The following is a 14,285-nucleotide window of genomic DNA, read 5'->3' as shown; positions in this document are numbered from 1 at the left end:
ATGGAGGGTTGGAGGGGTTTTGATAGTTGAAAAAGATAAATAATACGTTAAAAATGATTTGGGTGTATATAGAATTTTTAGGGTTTAGGTTTGGGTTTTTGACACGTGCCTGAACAAAGTCCCATGGAGTAATCCATTCGATCGCCCACGCTAATGCCATGAGGACCTTGATTTCTCCAGAGTTTGGAAAGTGCCATTCTCATTATTGTGCAAGATAGAGCAAGAGGAATTAGGCTACCAGACAGCGAGGAAAATCAATTTCTTCAAGTTTTGAAGAAATTGACAAGCAAGCCACTCGTAGTAGCTAGCTCCCAGTCAGGCTTTAGATTCTAAAATAAATAATAAAAAATCTAATCAAATTTTGAAAACAATATATTTCTTACACAAAATAGTAAAAGGGAAAAGAAATATTGCCGGATCAAAATTCGAACACAGATAGTTGTCCAGGTATTTATTGCCAGAAATACGGTAGCATCCTTCAGTCTGCTTTTGGCTTGCATCTGCAAAATTGCACAAAACCCATTTATCTTTTGTACGGGAATTGGAAAAGGACGCAGAATTTGGGAAAAGCATATAAACGCAGAGTTTACCTCAACCATCCAATCAATGCTTTTGTTACGATCTCCTTTGAGCATTTCCAGAATATTTAAATCTTTCTACGCTTCCTTTTTCAATATTAGATTGCGAAGATGCAAATCTTGCAAAAAAGAAAACCAATTGATGGTCAATTAGTCCAAGAAGCCAAAAAAAAAAAAAAAAAAATCAAAATCTAATGTATTAAAATGTTCATGTTAAAGGTTTACCAAACACATGCTCATCAGGATCTACATCTGACTTTTCTTTTTTGTCAAAAGATCAGTGGCGACGCCGATGATGGCGTCGGGTTTGGGGGTGGACGATGTCGAAACGACATCGTGGGTTCTGGGTTCCAGGGTGTGGAGCTGTTGGCTTCGTGGGTTGGCTCGCCTCCAGTGGCTCAGGCTGCTAGCCTGGTATGCTGGGCTCGGCGGCTTGGCGATTCAACGGCCGCGACTCGCTCAGTGGGAGGGGTTTTCAACGAAATCGTGGTTTATATATATATATATATATATATATATATATATATATATATTTTTTTTTAATTTTCAAAATTCAAATATGCATATATAATTTAATACTAATCAATATAATTCCATACAATATCAATTCACATAATTTCACAATATTATGGATATAATGCATACACAATTTATGTAGAATTTAAAATTCATAAATCGTAAAGTTTGGTCATGCATTATAGTGAATGTTTATGCTATCAGGGTTGCAAAAATATCGAGATAAAAACCGTTGTTTTAGAAGAACTTGATTGCGTGATGATATTGATGAACTGGTTTGACGCAGAAAATTATTTCTTTAATTTTGACTTTCCATCTCCGAAGCTTGTATCACGTTCTAAGAAAAATAAATTGAAGCAATAAAAGTATATGAATACAAGAAAACCAAAATTTAATCAATTAAGAATAATTCATACGTAATATTCCCCTTATTGAAGATGAATAATTTCCACGTCACATTTCTAAGTGGTAGAAGCATGCGAATAACGTGTTGTGGCTTATTTTAATCTGACAATAGAGAAAGGGGGCACGAGAGAGAGAGTAGGAAGATATGTGTTTGTAGGGGTGTGTAGATGATATGTTATTTCTCCTACGCAGTGCCTTTATTTATAGTAATAAGAGAGAAAAAAATACAGGTCATAATAAGGAAGAATAACTAGTATAAAAAATTTAAGATTTACACAATCATACTTTTTTTTTAAGCGATATATTAATAAACAAACTCATGAAGAGTTACATAGGTCTTGGAGTAGAAGCTCCTAAATAAGAGTAGGAGGCTCTTCAAACCAAACTAAATTATTGCTACTAGACAAAGCAAACTTCGCAAGACTGTGCAACACCATTACATAAACGGGAGACATGAATAAACCTCACGATAGAGAAAGTAGAAGCCAACTGCATTTTATCATCTGCTATCATACCAATTGCGGATGAATTTGAATGGATCATATTAAGAGTTGCAATGGCCTTCATGGAGTTGCTCTCCACCACGACTTGTTGAAAACCTTGCTGCTGAGCCATCTGCAAGCCATATCTCACAACATACAGCTCCAGAATCGGTACTGAGGTAACGCCTGGGAATTGATGCTCCCCTACCGTCAAGAAACCTCTCCTCCAGTCCCGAATCACCATCCCCACACCACCCAGCTTGGCATGAACATTCAACGCCCCATCCGTATTAATTTTAACCCACCCGTGATTGGGGGGAGTCCACCATGGGGTGGGGAGACCCCCCGTCCTTGTTGGTTTACTATTGGTGATGCAATGCACGACATTAAATATAGTTTTTATATTAAATTTGATTGTTTGTGGTTTTTCATATTTCAAGGATATGTTTTATTAGATTTCTAGTAACTATAACCGTTAGTAATAAGTATTTATCCTACCAATGTTTGTAATCTCTCTATTTAAAGGACTCCATATGTATGTTTAGGAAGACTTGAATGAATTAAAATATATTTGGCTTTGTGCAATTGAAGTGAGTGATTTTTCCTTCCCCAATCAAGCATTTGGCTTGGTCGTGTGAGTGAATCCACGATTAGCTACGTGAGCGAGCTCCGTTGCCCCTAGTTGAGTGACTTCCAGGTTATCATCCCCCATATCCTCGAGAACCCTTGGCTTGTCCTGCATCAAGTGGTATCAGAGTAGGTTGTCCGCTGCGATTGAAGACCATGGCTGTGATTTACAATCTGTTTGAAGAGCACACTGTCGAAGAAACTAATTTCGTCGATTGGAATTTCCCACCAATTTATGATGAGTACATTGAGGAAGACGAAGTCAATAATCGTTTTGTGAATGAAGTTGATGAGGATGGTAGTGAGGTAAGCAAGTTATACTCCTCAAGTTTGTATAATTTCTTAGAAGATGATATTGTTATTCACGTGATCAATGAGATTCTTGAAGGTAGTTTCTTGAATATTGAGCACCAAGTAAAGATTGTGGATGTGAAGGAAACTTTACGGTTTATGAGTGAGGTGGTAAATTCAGACTTAATTAATGCACAACTTCTACATTGGGCAAAAACTCCTTACTTTGATATTCATGATTATATGTGGGATAAATTTCTTTATCATGATGATTTGGTTAGAAGAAAGCCTTTGAAGAAGAGAAGCATTGCTTACCATCGGAGTCATTTGCCATTTCGAGCTTATCTATTTGAAGAAAGAGTATGGATCAAGACTTCGAACACTCGTAAATTTCTTGTGCCATTGTACCTGTTATGGAAAAGTTTGAAAGGCCTTCCAAAAGATAGAGGGAAAACCAAAAGTCACTTGAAAACTCGAGGACGAGTTTTTTTCGAGAAGAGGAGTATGATGCAATGTACGACATTAATATAATTTTTATATTAAATTTGATTGTTTGTGGCTTTTCATATTTCAAAGCTTTGTTTTATTAAGTTTCTAGTAACTATAATCGTTAGTAATAAGTATTTATTCTACTAATGTTTGTAATCTCTCTATTTAAAGGACTCCATATGTATGTTTAGGAAGGCTTGAATGATTTGTGCAATTAAAGTGAGTGATTTCTCCTTCCCCAATCAAGTATTTGGCTTGATCGTGTGAGCAAATCTACGATTAGCGACGTGAGCGAGCTCCGTTGCCCCTAGTTGAATGACTCCCAAGTTATCATCCCCCGTCTCCCCAAGAACCCTTGGCTTGTCCTGCATCAATTGGCCTCATGAAAAGGCAGCCAACCAAGAAGAAACTCTCTGCCAAACAACCATTGGCAGAACATGAGAACCCCGCCACACTCTTGAGTTCCTTTCTTGCTAAATACCCCACATGATCATGCATGCCATTTTGAAATCCACCTCCCATCCGCTCAAGCACCTCAAGCAGCCACTCCTTAAGCAAAAAGGGGTATTCCCAGACAACCGGAGAACTGAATCATACCGCTCTGGCAAAAGAACAAGTAAGCAGCACATGTTCCGCAGCCTCTTCCTCTCCATGGTATACCCCACACGCCAACTCCACTCCCACACCTTTCTTTTGAAGATTCACTTTAGTTGGGAAAATGTTACACCATCATACTTAAATACAAGATTTATAACAATTTGATTTTAAAAAATTTATAAAAAAAAACTGATAATTTTAAAATTAAAGGCTAATATTTGGCGATATTTGATTAATACCCATTTAAAAGAGTACTTATTTGACAACAAAAAATAGATCAGAAGAGGCGAGTAATCTGGAGACCGAAGTCAGAGGGTAATCTGAAGCATTCAAACATCAAGCAATCTTGAGATAGGACATGGACAAGGGACAACAAATCTCTGGAACCATCCTCGGAGTCCGAGTCGAAACATCCAGCGACAGCGAGACAACTGAATCAGCTGCCTCTTCCTCCTGCTCCTGCTCCTCCTGCTCCTGGAAGGAGATGGGAGCAGAATTGGCGAATTTGGTGAAATATAAGGTGACTTTTCCACCTCCATGATCCATCCATCTGCACATACATGATTTAAGATTTAAGATTTAAGATTGAAGGTACTCCTCTCTGTCTCTGGAAAGATTTTTCAGTGTGATCGGTATACAGATGATACACCACATGTTACTATTCAAATTGTGGGATATGTGTGCTAAAACGTTAATTACTTAAAAAATAAATTTCTTACCACTCCTATTAAAACATGTGGTGTACCACTTATATTTCCGTCACAACTAAAAATTTCTCATGTTTTTGGTCACTAGTAGCAAGCACACCTTATGATTATTGATTTGTTCACAATTCAATAATCTCAAATTTGATATCGCATGTGTTACTGTGTCTGTTAGGATTAGGCAATCTAGCATATATATATATGTATATATATATATATATATTTTTTTTAAATATTATCTCTCCCTTCCGGAAAATGATGGATTGCCCTAATGGTTACGGCCTTCCTTTTCATTGCACTCTGTCTCGAGTATAAACCCTTTCCCCTCCCCTTAATATAGTTTAGAGAGGAATATCATTTAGTATTTTTTTTAATTAGAATTTGAATTCTTCAATCTGTTAGCTTAATGGGTTAACAGGACGCTATCTGTTAAGATAACGGTTTAGCACAAAAATGACATGAACACGGCAAACATGACCTGTTTGCGGGTGTACTTGCGAGTCCGACGAGCATACAAGAAAGGTGATTGCTATGCCTATGTATCATAATTTTCGTTTAATGCTAGTCATCCCAACCCACCGTTCCGAAATTATAGTTGTAATGTTCGATCTTTGTTTCTTTTAGGATGCCGTTATATCTCAAGTCCTAGTCCAACATAAGCACCCAATCCCAACCGGATTGGAGATGTGCGGGACCAAGATAAAAGGACGCTGCAGCAACAACAATGCTAAGCTGATGGATCTGGACATCAACATCCTTATAGACATCATTTTGAGACTGCCCGCAACCTCAGTCCTTCGAAGTGTCTCTAAGCTGTTGAAGAACATGGTTGACAATCCTGCTTTTGTTACAATGTACATGCAACGTTTACTTACTGCTACCAACAATGCTGCTGAAGTACCTCAACTTATGCTTCTTGTTAAATCCCCACTCCCTGGATGCTTTTTCAACTTCAAGCCTTTGTGCTCACTGGATTACAATGTCAATGAAAACGCCTTGAAACTGAGAAACCATGGAATTGCATCTGAGATCTTAACCAACCATACGAATAGGTACAATGTACATTTTGTTTTCTGCAACTTGGTCTGGTTTAAAGACATCAAGTATGGAGGTCGATGGTTCTTATTAAATCCACTTAAGGGAGAAGTTCTTATGCTCCCAACCAGTAATGTCCAAGTGCCAGCCTCACCATCCTATCATAGAGGTCATGCGTTCTTCGATTGGTATGCTATGGGATTTGATAATATAACAAACACCTACAAGATTCTTCGTGTCTGTGGGAAACCATTTCCCAAAAACCTGGTGGCCCAAATTCTTGTATTGGGAACAAGCACTTGGCGAGAGATAAGCTCAGTTCCTCCTTGTGAAGGATTAAGTCACAAGAACGTATCTGCATATGGGGATATGCATTGGGTGATCAGTTGGGGACGAGAATTACAGCAATGGGAGAAACTAGCAATATAATTTCTTTTGATTTCAAGAAAGAGGAGTTCTATTGGATTCCTCATCCGCCCTTATGAAGCAATGGTTTCTGCCTTACTTGAATTTGCTTAATCATAGAGGATGCCTGGCCATTGGATGCTTGGTCAGATATGCATATTGACATTTGGGTGTTGAAAAATTTCAATAACAAAGAGTGGGTGAAACAATACTGCAAAAATACCGAACTTGCAAGATATCTAAGATGTTGTGAGTGTCCAATGGACAGATGTGGTGAATGGGAACATGGTATATTTTTCAAAGAATTGATCTCCTGCAGGAAGCCTCAGAACAACAGTACTGCATTCTTTCTTGATCTAAGAGGCAGTACTGTTTCTACAAAGCTCGTGGAGTGTCCAATGTTAGTGCAGAATTGGACTATCATCAGTTATACTGGGAGCCTGATTTCCCTAAATAATTACGGCAATTTGAGGCGGAAGCAGCTTGGTGTTAGTGCAAGACTATGGCAAATTGATTGAAGCAGAAGCAGTGAGTACTGGACGGAATTAAGAGAAATTCTATTATCCCTAATGTTTTGGTTACTTTAAGAGCCGATATGGAGAAAAATGATGTTGAATAATATAAATATAATAAAGTATGAGATTATATTTTATTATCTAAGTTAGCTCCTAAGTTACGGTTAGGAGGAAATAATATCCAGGTTTTCTTGGCCTTGTGGAATTATGTTTGCTTGTTCAGTTAGCATTTATTTATTTCCTGGTTTTTAGTTATTTTCAGTTAGGATTGATTTACCCTGTTTTCTTTAAATACCTCCTTATGGAGAAGTATAAAGTATTATGAGTTTTTTAAGCGTTGGTTTGGTATTGCTGTGCTTTGAAAAAAAGCTACTTCTGCTATGCTGTGAGAATAAACGGCTGTGAAATAAAGTTGTAGAGTGTTTGGTAAACTTTTTTGTAAAAACGTTTTTGAAAAAAAAAAGCAGTATTATAGTGTTTGGTAAACTTTTATGTAAAACAGATGTGAAAAAAAGTCGGTTTTTCAAAGCTGGGTTTTGCAGCTTCTTGTTTTTGGCTTTTTTTTCACCAAAAACTGTGAAAAAAAGTTGAAGCTGAATGTTTACCAAACACAAAAATACTCCTAGTTTTTTTTTATACCAGCTTTTTTCATAATCACCTCAGTACCAAACCAGACCTAAATCATGTCAGATACCTTGTTGAGCAAATGACACAAAATGAAAATTGAAAAGACAAAAACCAAAAACTATTTTAAGTTATTTTCACTTTCCCAATTTAAAACGGTCCCTTTGTAAAGATAAAGATGCCAAGTCATAACAGTTCATATAATTTTAGTTAGAAAATCATTCTTGTTATAACTGTATTATTACATCTGTATAGTTTAGTTAGGTGGTTGTGTTTACAGGCTGTCATAGATATTTTGGTACATAGCCTTAACTATATATATATATCGAAATGTAAGTGTAAAGATAAGTTGTGAAAAGTAAATGAGAAGAGGAATATTAAGATAGAAATCATCTCTCTGTTCTTTAAGATTCTTTATGGTATCAATCGCCACCGCCTCACGGCTCTCTTCGATCATCCTCTCTTCCGCCGTGCTCTCGTCTCTGTTCACTCAACTCATCTTCGATCTGTGAGATATTACCAGTGTTGTTCTTCGATCTCGCATCTTGGATCTTGCTTCTTGTTATCTGATGGCGTCGCCTACTGGTTCCTCTTCTCCGACTCTGAATCCCAATTCCTCTTTTCCAAACCCTAATTTGTCAAATTCGTACGCTTCTCTCACGATTCAGAACATCGGCAGCATGGTGCCGATCAAGCTCAAGCGTTCGAATTACCTACCATGGTGTGCTCTCTTTGCCCCTATTATTCGCCGGTACAAGCTTCTCGGACTCATTGATGGCACTGAGCCCTGTCCGGCACCATTTCTACCAGATCGATCGATCAATCCTGCTTTCGAGAGTTGGTATGAGAAAGATCAGAATCTTCTCATCTGGTTCAATTCCACACTCTCTGAAGAAGTCATTCCCTTCACTGTCGGCGTTTCGTCTTCCAGAGATCTGTGGCTTAAACTTGAGCAGCGCTTCGGTGGTGTTTCTGATGCGCACATTCATCAGCTTCGTTCTCGCCTTCAGTGTATTCAAAAGCACTCTCAATCCATGGCGGATTATCTGCAGCAGATCAAAGAAATTTCAGATTCCCTCACTGCAGCAGGCGCTTCGATTTCAGATCGAGATCTAATTGCTGCTACACTGGCTGGTCTTCCTGATGAGTTCGAATCCTTCATCGACTCCATCATGCTTCGTCTCTCTTCCACTTCTCTTGATGAGTTGCATGGATTATTACTCACCAAGGAGCTTTCCATGAATCGACGAAAGCAACTTGCCTCTTCTGCACCTACTGAACCGTTTCATGCTCTCTCGGTTCACGCTTCACCGCCTCTTCTTCCTACACCACCTCAGGCCTTGGCTGCTCAACAGACTCCTCTCCATAACTCTTCTCGGTATAACTCTTATCGTGGCCGGAATAATCGATTTTCTAATAATCAAGGACACAGAGGCAATCATCGGGGCAACTACACTCATGGCTTCACTTCTGGATCCAATCGTGGTCATCCTTCCTCCTCTCGTGGTTCATTTTCATCGGGTGCTCGTAATTCCTGCCAGATCTGTGGGAATCCAAGTCATGAGGCAATCGATTGCTTTGATCGCATGAATCCAGATATTTCTGGTAAAATCCCTCCAGCAAAGCTTGCTGCAATGTGTGCGCGCTATCAATCCAAGTCCTCTTCTCCTTCCTGGCTCATTGATTCTGGAGCAACTTCTCACATAACCAATGACATCTCCAACATCTCGTCTCCATCTCCTTATACTGGTGAAGATAAAGTCTACATTGGTGATGGTAAAGGTCTTCCCATCACTCATACTGGTTCCTCTTTGTTACATGCTCCTCATCATTCCTTTAAATTGAACAATGTACTTCATGTTCCTCAAATGAAGCACAACTTATTGTCTGCTTTTCAATTTGTTAATGACAATTCATGTTCATTAACTCTTGATTCTGATGGATCCTCTGTAAAGGATCGTTCTACGGGGAAGATGCTTTTGCGGGGACCAGTTAGAGATGGCTCCTATCCTTTGCAAAGCTTTCCTTCTGTTTCTTCATCAGCATTCGTCAGTATTAAAGCTCCAGTGAAGATTTGGCACAGTCGATTGGGTCATCCCTCCTCTACTATTTTTCGGAAAGTAATCTCTAGTAATCGTCTTGCACTGCATGGTAAATCCTCAGTTGACTTCTTCTGCTCAGATTGTTCCATTGCTAAGAATCATAAACTGTCATTTTCTCCTGCTACGTCATCAACTCCTCATAGTTTAGCTTTAATTCATTGTGATGTATGGGGACCTGCCCCTGTGCCTTCTGTGAGTGGTTTTCAGTATTATCTGTTGTTAGTAGATGATTACACCAGATATAGCTCTCTCTTGGAACTCCTAGTCTCTCCACGCTCAGCTTGAGGGGGTGTAAAGATAAAGATGCCACGTCATAACAATTCATATAATTTTAGTTAGAAAATCATTCTTGTTATAACTGTATTATTACATCTGTATAGTTTAGTTAGGTGGTTGTGTTTACAGGCTGTCATAGATATTTTGGTACATAGCCTTAACTATATATATATATCGAAATGTAAGTGTAAAGATAAGTTGTGAAAAGTAAATGAGAAGAGGAATATTAAGATAGAAATCATCTCTCTGTTCTTTAAGATTCTTTACTTTGTTTGCGTATTTGATTATTTCTACTTCTGGTTACTAGTGTATGAAATACTTATTCATTCTATGAAATGAAACTGCTCTATTTTTCTTTTGTTTGCTTACTTTAATAATTACTTTAGAAATTATTCCTTTGCTATTAAACAAATGCTGCAGATATGATGTCGCCTTTGCGCTCTGCTTTCTCTGCCCTCATTTCTTAAGCCATTGGTTAGATTGATCCTCCTTGTTGTCACCTCTGTTGTGCCAAATTTCAATGCTGCTGGGCAGCTTTGTTATATTCCGTACCGATCAGCATACATAGGCTGACAAATGATCTCAGGGCTCATTCACCAAGATGTCCTCAGTGATATTGTCCATTGTACACTTGATAATATTCCTGCAGGCGGATTTTTGATCCTGATGCACATACATATACAGAAAAATTAGATCCATTATTTCCTTCCAGAATCATATTTTGATCCAACCGTATTTCCTTCCGTTCGTTTCTTCTTTCCATGTTGGTACAGAAAGAACAGTTCCCACCAATGATCACCAACTAACTATCATTTGTTTGTTTGCAGGAAATCTCATTTGAACCTTGCTGGAGTTAATCCTCCTAACGATAAAGGAATGTAGTACATCCACAGTTATTAACATCATATATTACGTTCCATCCATGTAGCAAAAGAGTAAACTGCCCTAAACCCTAAACCTTGACAGGTATATGTTGCCCCTTCCCCGCTAAGAGAAACTGGTGTGACCCTGATAATTTTATTGAGGTTCCCTTTACCCCCAAAAGCTGGCTGCGGCTTAATAGATTCATAGCAGAAGTGTAGTACCTCTTGCTTGTCCCAAGGTATTTCATCACCTAATATATCATTTTTCCTTGCTCTATTTGTATCCTGATGATAAATGCTTTCCTGCATTAATGGAGCAGCTCAATGCCCATCTCATCATTGTCCTTTTCATCTGTACCTGATTTCTTCCATTTAGGAGTTTGTGGGAAAAACAAACATCTTGGTCATCATGTTATGATAGATTGAGAACAGTGATTTCTTCCACCGGTTATTTAGTGAACTAAACCTTTTTAATGTATCCAAGCGAGCTCACATATGGGGGTATCCAATTCTTTTTTAAGTGAACTAATGCTGCCACTTAGTATTTCGATCTAATAGTATTCTTTTTCACAACTTTTCACTTGTAATTGAAAAGCCCTAGCTTTGAATCTCGTAAATGCTAAATGACGAATTCGATACCAATTTATTCCTCAAACACTTTACGTAAATATATCGTTTTATAAATTTGGAATTATGATATATCCAAAGATTCGTACACCCGTGTTATCTGCAATTGTTTCACACTTAAAAACAATGTTCTTTCATTTCTACTCGTGTCATGTGCAATTTGGTTACACTAAAAACAATGTTTTTAATGTCACAAAAACGTTAGTTTGACTTTCCATGTTTCTTTTGTGAATAAAAGAGTTTCAAGCTCTTCCCTCACCCCTTTATAGTAATATTAAAAAAAAAAGTAATGCTAGGAAGACTAAATTTGTAGACAATCTTCGCAAATTAAATGATGTGTCATAAACATAGGTGAAGATATATGGGGACAAGAAGGGGCGGTCGCCTCTTTGGTCACTAGAAATCGGCACTGAGAGTGAGGATCTTGCCCATTTGGTCCTCTAAACTGATGTAGAAATATGTTGCGCTACTACGCTACTTCTATGTTTTATGCTTCACTACTTCTTCTGCTTTTTATTTTTTTAAATACCTAGGTCAAAATGATGTCGTTTTGGTCCTGGGATAAAAAAACTCAAAACACGTCGTTAATGAGGACTACGATAAGACAATCATTATTCAAGAGTATGTTAAGTTGTTTGATAGTATGAAGGAAATGGGTAAGTAGAAAAGTTTCAAGTCTTATGAGGCTCTATTTAAGGTCATTATGCACCACAACCGTATATGATGACCAAGAGGTATCTTAATACAATGTTGACTGAGGGAAAAGAGCCCAATAAGCATACTTATATGAGTCACTTGGGCATGCCTGCAAGGTGTTTGACAAAATACCCTACTTAACTACCTCTCTCTTGAATTCCACGCTCATGAGTTACTCTAGAGAGACTCGTTGGGAAGATGCCTTGTATCTCTTCCATAACATGAAATCTGAGTAAAGATGCAATGAGGAAAAGCTTGATAATTTCACCATTCTCATTGCTCTGAAGGCGTGTGTGAGATCAAAGCACTCACATATGAGAAAATCATTCATGGGTTTGTTAAGATACAAGACAAGGTTGCACTCAATATGTATTGCATTTATTCCAAATGAGGAGAAATTAGTGAGGCTGTGAAAGTGTTTGACGAGTTTTCACAATCGAATGTATTTTTATGGAGCATGATAAAAAGAAAGGTAAAGGCTTATACTCTTTCATATTTCGTCCCTCTCCCCGACAATTCCTGGCCTCACAACTAGTTATATTTAATAATAAACACATTTATCAACGCTCAAGTAATAATTCAATTATCAACTTTCTTATCATTTAGTTTATAAAATTTTTTTTACAAATTTACTACCCTAAAAAAAAACCTCAAATGATGTTAGTGTAATTTTAACATGAGGAGTTTTTGTGAAAACATGAAAAATCTTAAAGAGTGTTGGTGTAATTAATCCCATATTATTGAGGCTTGCAATCCCTACAAATAACAAAGTTTGTATCATTCGCAAGACCACCTTCTGCATATACCTAATACTCATAATTGCATCTAAGAGCAAAAAAAGAGGTTTAGCATATGTTACGTTTTGTTTTGAGAGCAACTTAATAAACGTTTTTGAAACCTAACATTCATTCATACGTTATCATATGTCTTGAGAAAGTTGTGTGCGATCTGTTCGTGGCTAGAATTTCCGTCGGGGATGTTTCCTAGCGGACGAGCACACAGCTCCCTGAGAGATTGGCGTCGGTTGATGCTTTCTGTCGGGCTTCTGCTCACTGGCTGGCTTGTCGGGCAAAGCTTGTCGGGCAAGGCTTGTCGGGCAAGGCTGAAAGAGAAGGACAAAGTTAACTTTGAAAGGTGCCTTTGTGGGGCCTTATGTGTAGGCCTTTAGGCTCACAATCAAGATTAACTTTTAGGTGCTCAGGCATGCCACTGCCATCTTTAGCATGACAGATGTAAAACAGATGTTGAGTTTTAATTGTCTATATACCCGAGAAGCTGTTTTAGTTATGAAATGTGCCTTTGTGGGGCCTTAGGTTTAGGCATTGAGGCTTCCCATCAAGAACTAACTCAGTACTCAAATACATAATGTTTGTTTCATTGATTGTAGACGTATTATGACTATTATACTTCTAATTACCCGAGCCCGAATAGCAGAATGAATCCAAATATGTGCCTTTGTAAAGCCTTAGGTATAGGCCTTGAGGCTTCCCATCAGAATTCCGTCTATACTCAAACGTTCTACGATAATCATAATATAACAAAAATAAAACTAAGAAATAGGTCGATTACTTGCGCCCCAAGTAACTTCAGACTTCTTGTTATCAAAGACTGTCGTGGATGTGTTAAGTCCACATAAGGTTCTTTTTGAGACCAAGGACTTTTGAATGATCAATCTTATATGCCCGAGGGTTTAGAACTCAGATCTGATTCAAATTGTGAATACATATTCCAATCGAATTCAAGAACTGAAGAGTCTTTTAATCATCAACTTGTTAGAAATAACTTGGACACAAATGGACGTCTACAACATATTACTAGACTAATGAATGAAAAGACAAAAACAAAGAGGGTCGGGCAAGGCTTGTCGTCTTGCAACTTCCTATTTTTGTGATTTATCAAGGGGTTTGAGAGCTTAGAAAGAGGGGTAGGGAGATGAGTTTACAGAAGGAAATCAATACTGCAGCCAGATTTGGACAAGGTAGCAGAGCTATTACAAAGGCTTTTGGTGAGGGTTGATCCCGAAAGGGATAAAGGCTTGGGCTGATTACAGCTTCGTTGAAGGCAAATCTGGTTTGAGCAGAGTTTGTGCTTGTATTTGTTTGGTTGTTTGAGTGTCCTTATCTCTTGTTTCTCTTTCTTCTTTTATAGACAGTTTGGCTTGGCCTCCTGTAGCTTTAATCTTGCCCGAATGCAGCTTGAAGGGCAATGACTCATCAGCTTTTTACTTGTACTGCCACTGTAAAGTGCTTTTGGGTTGATTAGCTGGCTGGTCTACACCACTTGGTCTCTAGGTAGGTGAGCAAATGGTTTAAATGATCTGCACCTAGTCGGGGGAAGGCATTTTCTGCCTTCTGGGCTTCGGCTAAGCTTTGGGCTCCTTTCCTCTTAGTCATTCTCTTGGGCCAACTCCCTTTTGAGCCCAAAGTTTAAGTTTTAACCCAAACACGATCTTT

The 14,285-nt window shown here is 38.2% G+C and overlaps 1 long non-coding RNA gene across 1 annotated transcript; it reads right to left on the bottom strand.

The window, feature by feature from the left end:
- Nucleotides 1–327: 327 nt before the first annotated feature.
- Nucleotides 328–1,058, bottom strand: LOC114826787 (uncharacterized). Its single transcript, XR_003775831.2, has 3 exons — nucleotides 804–1,058; nucleotides 591–697; nucleotides 328–500 (listed from the first exon to the last, which is right to left on the bottom strand). It is a non-coding gene; the product is annotated as an uncharacterized lncRNA (long non-coding RNA).
- Between the last annotated feature and the right edge of the window lie 13,227 nt (nucleotides 1,059–14,285).

Source organism: Malus domestica, chromosome 09 (genome assembly GCF_042453785.1).
Source record: "Malus domestica chromosome 09, GDT2T_hap1".
Lineage (NCBI taxonomy): Eukaryota > Viridiplantae > Streptophyta > Magnoliopsida > Rosales > Rosaceae > Malus > Malus domestica.
This window is presented reverse-complemented; position numbering and strand designations above follow the sequence as displayed.